Source organism: Aplidium turbinatum, chromosome 8 (assembly GCF_918807975.1).
Source record: "Aplidium turbinatum chromosome 8, kaAplTurb1.1, whole genome shotgun sequence".
Taxonomy (NCBI): domain Eukaryota; kingdom Metazoa; phylum Chordata; class Ascidiacea; order Aplousobranchia; family Polyclinidae; genus Aplidium; species Aplidium turbinatum.
In genome coordinates, this window is record NC_137479.1 from 9,983,856 (window position 1) to 9,996,189 (window position 12,334).

General features: G+C 35.3%; 1 non-coding gene across 1 annotated transcript; it reads left to right on the plus strand.

Annotated features, from left to right (window-relative positions):
• The first annotated feature begins 4,886 nt into the window (after window positions 1-4,886).
• Window positions 4,887-4,960, plus strand: Trnai-aau (transfer RNA isoleucine (anticodon AAU)). The gene has a single exon. It is a non-coding gene; the product is annotated as a tRNA-Ile (tRNA).
• The last annotated feature ends 7,374 nt before the right edge of the window (window positions 4,961-12,334 follow it).

Sequence of the window (12,334 nt, forward strand, 5' to 3'; positions counted from 1 at the left end):
AACAAATCTTTGCTTAATGGGTCTGTTGAATAAATTGGCGTCATTGGTTTGCAGTTGTTAAAAGTAATCATCACGCGTAAATGCTATGGTACTATGTATTCAAGTAGAACGTTCAAGTAATTTTTTTATGTTTAAACGTAAGTTGATGGTAAACAAACCGGTAAAGTCGATTACAGACCAAACAACTGTTAAAATCTACGAACACAAAGTTTTTTGATGTTGTGAAACAAAATTATTGCAACTGGTTTGGCTCGTGGTGATAAACGTGGATCATTTAATAAAGCATCATCATGTGTTTTCAAGCATATTTTCATCAAAATCGGTTTAGACCTGTTCAAAAGTTACCATGAAATGCATCAGACTGCTTGATTTTTGTTTAGATCTTGTAAAACACTTAAAGTTACACAAGAGGCGGAGATATTAACAAAAATTTACCAAACAATATCACAATGAAAAAAAAAATCGTACTTTTACGTGATGTAAATAAATAAACATTTTTGCCACAAAATCAATTTGAAACGATATTGTAATCGATTTAAAATAAACCGCTAATTTCATATAAATCGTGTTCAGACTTGTTTTAAAAAAATGGGTTATGTCGATTCTAAACGAATGGATGGCGTTATATGGTTGGAAATAATTAATACTTTTGGTATTTCTGTATACAAACAAGTAAAATGTTATTCGTTATATGTGTTTAACTTTGATTCAGTTTCAAAATTGACATTTTGTAGGCACAAAATTATCGCAAATCACGAAGGTTACATCATTCTAACTTGAGTTTCTTTATTTTTATCCACCGTTTTTATTATAAGTAAACTCGTGATAAGTAGATTGTAGCTAGAAAACACGTAAAAACCTAATAAGTTGTTGCAAAAGTGTTGCTAAAACCTGATTGTTTGTCAGAAAATAGTAAAATAGATCAAAGGTAAAGCGATTTTTCATCTATTTATGTCGGAATCTGAGCAAACAAAAGGGACTTATTGGCAAATTTTTAGATGTCTATGTTTTTTATGTGAAAAAGTGAATCTTGTTGTGATTAAGAAAAACCACAACCGTGTGTACAAGCAACTGACGTGAGGTTAAGAAACAAAACAAACAGAATTAAGTGCTAAACATTAACCCAAAAATCGAAATACTAGATGTGGGATTTCGATCCCACGCGGACTTTAGTTCATTGGTTCTTAAGATCAACACCTTAACTTAGTGTTCAGTACGCATGACCAAACTAAAAATTGTTATATTACGTCTGTTTTAAACAACATAAAACAGTTTATTGCAATTTCATTTAAAAAATGTTTTGACTGTGATAAAACAAAGACGTTTAAAGTCATAATTCAACTGTGAAAACTCGTGATCATGAAATTATGTGCTATAGCAGGTGCCTAAGCTTTTCAAACAGGAGATGCTAGCAGTTTATTAAAGGGTGTCATCCAATTAAGGGAAGCGATTAAGTTGTAAGATCCACTTCGTTAGACGAATTTGATAGGAATTAAGGAACTATGGGTTCGTTTTTATACAAATCAATCAGTGTAACAGATAAATTTTGAAGTTTGGATGTAATACAAGACAATGTATTAGGATTGGTATAAAATAATCTTTTGTTTCCGAGATCTGCTTGTGTGCTTTCACCCAGCAATGAATTGAAGTGAAAAAATTTAGTTGTGGATTGATACTCATAGAAAGTTGTTGGCTTAAATGTACCTACCTCACTGAAATTAGGTTATAAGTAGATGTGGAAAAATCATTACATAAAGTTAGAGGCATATAGAACGTATAAAACAATGGGTTACTAGAAAAACATCTTTCAATGTGATAAAATAGTTTGGTATATTTGTTAGAGGTTACATATTAGGTAAGATATAATTACAAAACAGTTTAAGCACTGAGCGTTATAAAACTGAAGAACCCTAACGAAACAGCAACCTGTCATGAAAGTTCATAAAACAACATTGATTAGTTACTTATGCAAGTCAACAAGGAAACTAAAGTGAATCTTAAGTTATAACTAAAGTGAATCTTGTGTTATAAACTTATAAACTACCAACCCTTGAATGGTAAATTTACGTCAATACTACAAAATTTTTACCCGTCAAAGCATTTCATCAAAACAATGCAACTCCGTGACTTCTTCTGTTTCTTAAACAATCTTGTGGAGTGGTTCTGGTGTTTGTAAAATGCAACGCATATGAAGCCTACCAAAGACGTTTTTAATAAAACAACATTAAGACTGATTTATGCAATACAACTTACCACCATTCAAAAATAATGTGTTGTTATTTCAAAACAGTTAGTTATAGGTAATTATTATCTTTACAGATGAATTGTACTTATGGAATAGGAAGAATATACATAAGTAATCTCTAAATCGCTAAGAATGAATGTGAAATTAAATTGTAGTTGTAGCAGGTAGAAAATATAAATCACTTAAAGTAATATGCTTCATAAAACTAGGCTACTAGTATAAAATTTTATCATCTACAAAGTAAACCATGCGTGTGTTTAACAAAAATAACAGGGGTTGAAAATGTGAAAAAAAAAATACTTGTGACCATAGTATAAACAAGACACTAATCCGTTTTAAAAATGTAAGCGTGGGATCGATCACGGATCCAACAGCTCAACAACAAAACCTTCAGAACCGAATGGAGGTGAAACCCTAAGTAAACAGTGTTGTCATTTAAAAGTCTCATGAGACACATCCAAAGTGTTTTATGATTTTTAGATTAAGATTATAAAAACAATTTAAGAGTTTGCAAATCATAAGTGTGCTTTAAGTTGCTGGAAATACGCTTAAGGTTGCTGGGAGTAAGCTTATGGTTGCTGGAAATACTTTATCTTAAAAAGAAAAGAGTAAATAAGCGGATGTATTATTCTTGAGAGAAATAAAAAAAATTATTTCAACAAACTGTACACTAAAACTGTTTAAAACATTAACACGATAAAAATTTTAAGAAATTAAAAATGTTAGTTCTGTAACTTACAAAACTGAAAAAAAAATAATTTTAATAAATCATAAACTTTTCATTGCAAAAACCAACAACTAAAAAATACTTTTAACAAACTACAAACTTTTAAGTTCCATAATTTAAAACTGAAAACAAAATTATTTCAACAAACTGTAAACTAAAACTTTTTTAAAACATTAGCACGAAAAAAAAAATAAGAAATTAAAAATGTTAGTTCTGCAACTTACAAAACTAAAAAAAAAATAATTTTAATAAATCATAAAGTTTTATTCTAATAAGATACACACGAAAAATTAATTTAAATAAAAAAATAGTTAAGTTTTATTTTACAAACTAGAAAGTAGTTTTTACAAATCGTAAACTAAAAGTTTTATTCTAATAACATAAACATGAAAAATTATTTTAAATAAAAAAAAATAGTTAAGTTTTGTTTTACAAACTAAAAAGTAGTTTTGACAAATCGTAAACTAAAAGTTTTATTCTAATAACATAAACACGAAAATTAATCACAAACTCAACTTTTATTAAACTGAAAAATAGTTTTAACAAATCACAAACTTTTAATTGCACAAACCAACAACCAAAAATATTTTTAACAAGCTACAAACTTTCAGTTTGTATGATTGATAAATTTAAAAAAAAAATATTAACTAACGAGATGCAAACTTTATGTTCCATAATTTACAACTGAAAATTAGTTTTAACAAACGTTTAAGTTCCATAATTTACAACTTAAAAAAATAGTTTTAACAAACTACAAACTTATAAGTTCCATAACTTACAAACTGAACATAAAAAAATAGTTTTAACAAATTATAATCTGAAAGTTTAACACATGAAAACATACACATGAAAAATTATGTTAAGTGACAAACTTAAGTTTTCTTTTACAAACTTAAAAAATATTTTCAACAAATCGCAATTTTATTTTTACAAGCTTAAAAAACTATAACAAAATATCACAAGTTTCTGTTGTATAATTTGTAACGTTAAAATCTGTGTTTGGAGATTTGTTTGTATGTTTTTATCAGCAGGTGTCATTACGTGTTGCAAAATTTGTAACGTTAAAATCTGTGTTTGGATATTTGTTTGTGTGTTTTTATCAGCAGGTGTCATTACGTGTTGCAAAATTTGTGCTCTCATTCTGCTGGAGTTTGTATTTTTTTATGCTTGTCTTGAGGTAACAATTTGTGATGTAGATTGCGCTAGGTTTGTTGATTTTTTTCCAGTCCTCAGATTGTAGAAGTATACGTTGCAACAATTTGTTCTATAGCTGTTCATTTGGGTGTTCTCGTTGTTTAAAAGAAATGTTGATTGTTTAGCTGGTATTAGCATCATCTAAAATAAAAGTGTAAAATTTATTCCTGCATGATAAGCCTAAAGTTATGTTGTTTTGACCAAGTTATTACTCCAGGCTAGTTACATTTATCAAACCTTACCATAAAGTTTTAGCTGAAGCCGCTGTTACAGCGAAACGAAGACCTGGTGAAATAAAGGTTTACTGAAACCAACATTAACTGAAAAGATGATAAAATGCAATATTTATTAGTGTTCAAGATGATTAAATGCAGTATTTATTAGTGTTCAAGATAATTAAATGCAGTATTTATTAAGTTTTTTCGGTCAAGTCATGGGTTTTGCCTTACAATGAACTAAAACAATTCCACTGATTAAAAGATTCATCAAAGTACAACGAAATGTTCAATCAACCTAAACATTCCAAACAACAGTGAAACCTCATATACCAATAAAATCACCAAAAGATCCCACCAATCAATGACAAGTTATGAAACTCGAAAGATCCACTCCCCATAAGAATGCAACACAGTATTCGGAAAGACCTGGAATCGAACCAATAGACCTATTGTCCGTCAGCACATAGGTTTTATTAAACAACAAGATTTCCAGTAAAAAACTGGTCGGTTAGCTCAGTTGGTTAGAGCGTCGTGCTAATAACGCGAATGTCGCGGGTTCGATCCCCGTACTGACCATGTATTTTATTTTGATGTAAAAAGTCTTTCTATATTTCTTTCAGTAGAAGAAGTAGCTAAATGAAAAAAAAAAAATCTAGTTTCATTGGCGTTTGAACGAACTTCAGAATTTCCTCGAATTAGGCTATATTTTGTATCCAATTTAAGATGAGCTGTTCGCTATTGCAATCAGTGTCGGTCTGGCGGAGCAGCCTCCTTGTTTAACCATTTGTGATGACAGTGTCCATGTTTCTGCATTGTAGAGTAGCGTAGTCCATATATAACATTTCGCATTGGAGTGTTGATGTTAATTTTTCGTGTTAAAATCAAATATAAGGATTATTAATAGGCCCTACATTTCCCGCAACTTAACAATAGATTATTTCCTGCAAAGATGAAAAATAATTAAAATCAGGTCATTTACAAACGCTCATACGTAATTTGAATGTAATCCGTTAAACCAAAACTGTTTTTCTTTCTAACCTTCTTTCTGCACTGATTCAACGTCTAATCAAAATCAACTTTTTAATACAAACCACTCAACTAAAACCGCTATTCTTTCAAAATCGCTATTCTTTCTAACCTTCTTGACGTTTTTATACCAATTCAACATCTAATTAAAATCAACTTTGGGGCTATGTTTCAGCTTTAATTATTCCATATCCAACTCAATATTAAACTTTGCTAACATATTTCAGTACAAATTATCACATCTAAACTTTACTAACATACTCTGACAATCTAACAACACAAGAAAAACTGGATAATGTTAACTGACTAAGAGTGCATTGTACCAGCTGCTTGCTAGGCTAGTTTATAAAAGTCTACTTCAGGAAGCAGGCTGAGTTCGTGCATCCACAACAAAACTGCTTATGATAGACAAATCTCTGTTTAGTGGACTTTAGACCTACTGGGTTATGAGAGTTTTACGCCTAACCACCACCAGCTGTGAAGAACAAAACGGTTTCATTAATATCACTCTTAACAGATTCGAAAAATAAGAAAGGTACACATTTCAAAAACAATTATTATTTATCAAATTTAAAAAAATACTAGCATAAAATGATGTCACGCGCCGAAATCAGATGGTGATACCCTACCTGTGGTGATACCCGGGGATACCACTTCCGTCAATACCCTTGGGTCTACCTTTGGTGCTACCACATCCGGTGATACACGGGGCAATAAGTATACATGATTAACTACTATTTACCATACTTTGTGACGTCACAATTAAAAAAGCGCATTGTTTACGATGGCAAGTCTGAATTTCGAGGAACTTGTGTTAATGATGTAATGTTTTCGGGTCCTGACTTGTTAAACCCTCTGGTAGATGTCTTGGCTAGATTTCGGCTTGGTAGATTTGGTCTCATGGCTGATGTGACTAAATGCTTCTTTCAAATAATGTTACCTGAGTCGCAAAGGGATTTGTTTCGTATATTGTGGTTTGAAGATGATGACCTTGAAAATGGTAGGATGGTACCATTTCGTTTTTGTGTACACCCTTGGGGAATAAAGAGTAGCCCGTATATCGCTTGCTTGGCTATAAAGAAAATGATCGAGCAGAATCCCAGCAGTGCTGGTGAATTGACTCTCTGCAATATTGCAAATAATATGTACATGGATGATTTTATATTTTCGGCTGATAGCTTAGAGGAAGCTCAGCAAATCACTCATGAATCAATTGCTTTGTTTGATAGCCGTGGGTTTAAACTTGTTAAGTGGAGTGCTAACAAGGAGGCTATGATTGTCTTGTCAAATTTGGATAATGAGATGCTTTCACCTTTGATTCGTGACATTGACTTTCAGACTGAAAATATGACTTTGCCATCAGCGAAGACATTGGGTTGTGTGTGGCAAACCGAGTCTGACGAGATGCGTATCGCATGTTCCTTAAAGCCCTTAGCTAAACACACGCGCCGAAGTATGCTCAGTCAGCTTGGACAAAATTTTGATCCGCTAGGCTTTGGAGCGCCATTTTTTCTAAAAGCACGCCTTATACTTCAGCAATTGGCGATAGACAAGTTTGATTGGGACACCGAGGTCCCTGATAGCTTTGTTAAAGAGTGGGAGTCGTGGCTTCGCTCTTTGGACCTGCTTAAGGATTTTTCGTTACCGAGATGGTATTTTGCAAACTCTGGTGTGTGCAGTCCGGATGATATTGTTTCATATCAATTGCATGGGTTTAGTGATGCTTCGAATCAAGCTTTCTCTTCTGTTGTTTACTTACGTAGACTGGTTAACGGAGTTCCGAGTGTGTCTTTCGTTCTGGGTAAATCTACCATTGTTGTAAAAAATCAGTTTTCTTGGCCGATAGCTAGGAAAGAGCTTGTTGCCGCTTTGAATACAGCAAGACTCGTGAAGCAGGCCTACGAGGCATTGAAGATGCCCGACTGCAGTAAGTATTTTTGGTGTGATTCTCGGACTGTGTTGCAGTGGGTTAAGAACCCTGATTTACGTTTGAATAAGTTTATTACGCGTCGAGTTGAGCATATTTTATTGTTGTCTGGAGCCCAGGATTGGCGTTTTTGCCCTACCGATATGAACCCAGCTGATGTTGGCACAAGGCCAAATCTTATTACAAAGAAAGAGTTTCGAGAGTTGTGGTTAAATGGTTCTAGTCTTCTCTATCAGTGTGAAGAAATTCCATCTGTAGAAAACCCCACTCCAGTACCTGTCCATAGCCTATATCTTCGTGACGAAGAGGGGTCGCTTGACGTTGCACAGGGTGGCCTTCACAGATTGATCGAGGCCGCACCTTCTTTGTATGTTATGAAAAAGAGAATTGCTTATTTGGTTGCTTTTGTTGAATTTTTGTGCTGTAAAACGAGAAAGCGTAGCTTTATGAAGCCAAAACTGGACGCCTCTTATCTTAATAGAGCCTTAGACTTAACTGTGAAGTTTGTTCAGAAGAGCGTGTATGGCGATGTGTTACATTTAATGACCAAACGATCGCCGGATGCACTTGAGGAAGTGATAAAGCGGGGTAGTGTTGGCGCTTCGCAACGTGAGAAGGAACGCTTGAAGGAATTGCGTTCACTTAAAAAGTACAGACCTTGTGTAGATGATGCTGGTGTAATCCGCATTGAAGGGCGCTTAAGTAATTCTCCCGAGATTTCTCTAGAAGCAAAGCATCCGATTGTTTTGCCTTCGAAACACCCCTTCACTAGGCTTGTTGTACTGTCGCATCATAATCGAAATGCGCACTGTGGAGTACAGCACACTTTGTTGTCTACGCGACAGAAGTTTTGGATCGCTAATGGTAATGCTTCCGTGAAGAGGTATATCTTAATGATTGTGGTGTATGTGCGATTGAGAAAGCTCGGCCTATAAGGCAGCTCATGTCTGATTTACCTTTGTCTCGCACAACTGCCCATAGGAAACCCTTTTTTGATTGCGGCTTAGACTATCTTGGACCATTGACCTTTGTTGAAGGTAGGAGTCACAAAAAAGCTTGGGGACTCTTATTCACATGTATGGCATCTCGCGCTATTCATGTTGAGCTGGTCACGTCATTGTCGCTGAGTGATTTTTTACTTGCCTTTACAAGGTTTACAGATTTACGTGGGCAGGTTAATGCTATCTATTCCGATAATGGAAGTACCTTTCAGGCAGCATCTAAGAAGTTACCCGAGTTGATAGAATCAGCTGAATTTCACAACGCCCTGAGACAGAGAGAGATAAACTGGGAATTTATACCTCCGTATGCTCCGGCGCAAGGTGGCGCCTGGGAGGCAATGGTAAAACAATTTAAAATCGCATTTTTTCACATTTTGGACTCTTCAATTCGTAAGCCCAATTTTATTGAACTGCTTACGTACACAGGCAGTGCCGTTCGGATCGTGAACGAACGCCCTTTGGTACCTTTGAGTGACGACCCTAGGGATTTTACTGTCATCACCTCTGCCTCACTTTTGACCCCATACTTAGACCCATACTGTGCTGTTGGGCAACCACATGATCGTGACCAATTAAGAAGGGATTATCGGTTCAATTTGTCACTTTCTCAGCAGTTTTGGAATAAATGGATCGATTTTTACTTGCCAGGTCTTCAGGGCCGGAAAAAATGGCTAAAAATGGCCGAGAATTTGGAGCCTGGTCAACTTGTAGTGGTAGGTTCTCTCCAAGACATTGGTAAACGTGGGAAGTATCAACTTGGGAGGGTGCATGAGGTAGTTCCACAAATTAGGAAAGGGAAGCCTGTGGTTCGTAGAGCCAAAGTTGCCGTCTGCAACTATGATGAGAGTACGGGGAAAGTGAAAGTAGACTACGTGTTGAGGGATATTTCGTGCCTCGCCCCCGTAAAGAACACCTAAGTGTTAGGGTTTGAGCCTGGGTTTGTCTGCGGTGGCCGATACTTGTCTGAGCCCGGAACAGTCGGTTATTATCGCAACTATTGTATATAGCGTCATTTAGCGTGTACCTATGGTACCAATTTCATGTATCGTCGTGTTTATTCTTATTGCTGTTCATTCTTTGCATGCCCTTTGTATTTGCGTATTAACTTAAACGTGAGTGATTCAAAAAATTTGTGTATCGTGTGTTTTATTCATTGGCTCACGATTGTCCTTCAATTCTTTTTTAGTTATGCCATGTTAGACTGTCATAACTAGGGGCCGCTATGTTACGGCCAATCTCTGTACAAATCAAACGTCATATAAAACCGTTCAAGTCTACTGAATATTACGTCATGGAAGTTGCTAGAAAATGTGCCAAAATTGCACCATCGTTCATAGACTTGTGTCAAACTTGTTTGGACTTGTTTGGGCCTGTTTAAACAGGAAATATTACATCAGTTTTAAACACCTGTTGGAATGACTTCATAATTGTCTTTCATTTATTGCGTCACAGTTACTTTCTACGTGAATTTGAGATATTGATATCTATTCTGGTCATTCGTAAAATGATTGTTTGAAAGTTGGCCGCACATTTAACTGTTGGCTTAGTGCTTGCTAGCTGGACAAAAGTTCCGTCTTTTATCCAAGTAATCTGTTGTGTAGTGACAGTTTAAGTGGTGTAGGCGTTGCACCCCCTCGTTTTCGGTAGCCTCGGGCTAATTTTACAGGAATACACTGTTTGAAAAGAAGTTCAAGTGTGTGTTTCTTCGGTCATTATATACAGACGAACGGATTAGGGAACTTTATGTTAAAATTTTCCCAAGAAGAGATTATGGTTTACCGCTGTGACCAATTACCTCTTGTAGTTTGCCACGTTCGTTTATCCAAGGAACGAAACTTCTGTTGTTTGTCTAAGTCTTATAACCATTTGAATAACAACTATATTCACACAAGGATATGTTCAGTACAATCTTATGGATATTGAGCTTTGTATATTTATTCAACATAATTTAATTCTATATCACTTCTCGAACTTACTGCTAATAAAATATATTCTCAGAATCTATTGTTGTTTATTTTGACCTACCACAAAATCAGCAGTGGTTTTCGCGATATTAGGGTGGAAAAGTAACTTCCCATAAAAAACTTTTTCAAAAACAATTGCAATTGCGTAATCTTGCTTTTGTTGCCTGTATCCCAGTCAGATTTAATATTTCATCAAACCCTAATGCTGGTGAGAGCAAGAATAAAGTTTAAAATGTCGTAAATTAGCAAAGCCTTTGCTTAAAAGTAAAGATTTAAATTATACCTAACACAACTTGAAGTCGATGCAAAATCAACAAATTCTTATTTTCAAAAACTAAAATACAGGACACGAGTTTGCAAACATATTATGGCTTAACCTACAAAACACTCTAACAACTTTTCATTGAGTTCATAGTCTTCTTTGGATTTGCTTGTTTCGTGCTTGTTTTTGTACCCTTTTAACTTTCATTTTGCCCAATTCGTTTCGAAGTGATATAGTACAGTAGGCTATGCTAGTCTAAACTCTAAAGCACTTACTTGATGAAAAGATTGTCGGAATCTTTAATCTAGAAATTGGAAGCTTTTTGTGGAAGTTTCACAACAAGCAGTTTCGCATGCTTACTTGTGGAGACACTTGGAAAGAGGAAAGTCAGTTACCGAGATTGAAAGTATAAAGTTTCAGGTTATTAACGAATTCAATTCATTATGTCCCGATACGTCGAATACTATTCTTAAACTTTGTTGATCAAGTGCATCCCTTTCCCAAACATGGAAAAAGATCTTCACTAAACAGGCAGAGGAATCTCACCTGACGTTGTGATAATCTGCTCAAGACCAGGTAAATAGGCGATGTAGACGTACGAATATAACATGAAAATTAACACAAAAAGAACGAGAACGATGATTATAAAAAGAAAGGGCTCCAAGTTTATTGATTACTATTGATGGAGTGCTGGTCGAACAAGTCAAAAGCTTTACCTTTCTGGAAAACACAATAACTGAAAATGGTAGATGCAATATTGAAATAGTGAGACAGAAACGGCAAGAAACAACTTTACCAAAATGAAAAAAGACATTAACAACACTCAAATTAACATCAACACTCGAGAACGAATTATGAAATGTTATATCTGGACTACGTTACTTTACAATGCAGAAACATGGACAGTTGGACACTGTCATCGCAAATGGTAAAACGACTAGAGGCAATTGAAATGTGGAGGTAACACGACGTCAGACCATTGATGACTTAGTAAATCATCTATGGTCAGACTAGACCAGGGGTCACCAAACTACGGCCAGCGAGTCGGAACCGGCCCACGAACTGATTTCATCCAGCCCGCCACGTGCTGCAGAAATAACAGCTGCACTTTGCCTTTTTGTATAATAGAGACTTCTTTGTTAAAATTGTTTGTTCTTATAGTTCGTTGTTGTATGTTGAATTTGTAGCCTACATTTTTCCACCAAGCAGCCTACATGTTGGTGTTCTGCTTTTATCATTAGGCCACCACAAATGGGGACAGCCTAGGCCAAATTTGGAAAGATGTAATGTTTTTCAAGAGCACGATACCCTGTAGTAGTGTATCACAGCAGGGGATAACTTTTTCAGCAACCTTTCGATTTTCATCACAACTTTGCTATTCCACCGCTGACTTTGTTATTTATTGTGTTCAATTCAAGTCAATGGAGATTCTAAATAGTTGTATATCTTTTCGCAATTTGCATCCGGCCGCAGCTGTTAAGCTCGCAGCAATCCGGTCCTCAGTGAAAAAAGTTTGGTGACCCCTGGACTAGACTATACCTCATCACCTGACAGAAGTAACAGTCAGGGCAAAAAAGACCGATATATATAAAGGAGATTACGCGGTAACAATGCTTTTTAAAAAGCTTTTCATACGCTAATTCGTTGTTTTCTAACCCTGATAACAGTGTGTCATGTGCGTTGATCGCGTCGGTTGATCACAGCGATTTGTTCCTCGAGTATTTCTACTAATTGTTGCCTTGTTTTGTTACTCGCCTTCCTTCTGCGTTG